We start from the raw sequence: 1403 nt of genomic DNA on the forward strand, positions 1-1403 counted from the left end.
CACACACACCCAACCCCCCTCCCCCCCGACGCGCTCTGTATCTGTCTGTGTGTCCCTCTCGGTATGTCTTTCACCAGCTCGCCAGGAATGATAATGGCCGTTGTTTCAAGGTTATTGTTGTTGCTGCTGCTGCGGTTGCTGTTTGTGCACTTGCTGTTGTTGCTGTTGTTGTTGTTGCTGTTGTTGTTGTTGCTATTGTTGTTGTTATTGTTGTTGTTATTATTGTTGGTAATGTTGTTGTGATGTTATTATTGTTATTCTCGTTGCTATTGTTGTTGTTTTTATATTGTTGTTGTTAATGATATTGTTGGTGTTATTGTTGTTGTTATTATTGTTGCTATTGTTGTTGTTATTGTTGTTGTTATTGATATTGTTGTTGTTATTGTTGTTGCTATAGGGCATCTTTCGGATTGATGATGATGATGATGATGTTGATGATGATGTCAATGATGAGTTGCTCCTGAGGAAGCCAACGAGGCGAAACGTTGAGCTATTAAACAAATTTTAAACATTTTATATTGTTAGGTTATTTTTTTATGAAATTCATACAAGACTCCCCCTCCTACTCTGTTTACCAAACAATGATGATGAAGTCAATGATGATGATGGTGATGATTTAGTTGAGAAAAAGAAAAGGCTTAAACTTCAACAAATGCAGCACAGCCAGACATCGTTAATCTACAGAGATACGGATAAGGATAATAATCCACAGAGAAAGCGCCATCATTTCCTGACACCTAGGAAGGTTATTGAGTCCAAAATGATTTGCCTGAGAAATAATTTGCACCAGTACAATATCATTGACTTCTGGTCGCTTAACCTCAAGTAAATGAATCTAGTGTTTACGAGAGCTAACGAGGGCTGTAAATCTACAACGCGTCACGATCGCTCTAAGTGTGTTTTCCTCTGAGCAACATGACTGATTTCCTCACAAAACACGCACGCTAACGAGCCGGAATTTCTGCATTTTCAAATCCTTTTGACGATGATGAATTCATGATTAACGAGAGACGTGCCCCGTGAGGTCACCCGCCAACAGCCCAGCGGGGTTTCATTCTAACTAGCGAGTAGATCTCTTCCTCGTCATCTTTCACAAGCCCGCGTCTGTATGTACGCCTCTGTTCCCGTAGTTTGGTCGTATATATTACTATATATCGGCAGCGACGGGGTGTATTGTTCGCGGGAAATGCGCTGGAAAGCGATACAATTTCGAAATTGCAGTTCTTAACCGGGCGATTTGCACGCATGCTTTGGCAGAAATGTGGGTAGTTATTCGCCATTACGACTGTTCTCTGGCTTTGATGCTGTGAGTGAGGGGTTGGGCGGGGATTGGGCAGATAGATAGATAGATAGATAGATAGATAGATAGATAGATAGATAGATAGATAGATAGATAGATAGAA

The sequence above is a fragment of the Aplysia californica genome, unplaced genomic scaffold (assembly GCF_000002075.1).
Source record: "Aplysia californica isolate F4 #8 unplaced genomic scaffold, AplCal3.0 scaffold00112, whole genome shotgun sequence".
Taxonomy (NCBI): domain Eukaryota; kingdom Metazoa; phylum Mollusca; class Gastropoda; order Aplysiida; family Aplysiidae; genus Aplysia; species Aplysia californica.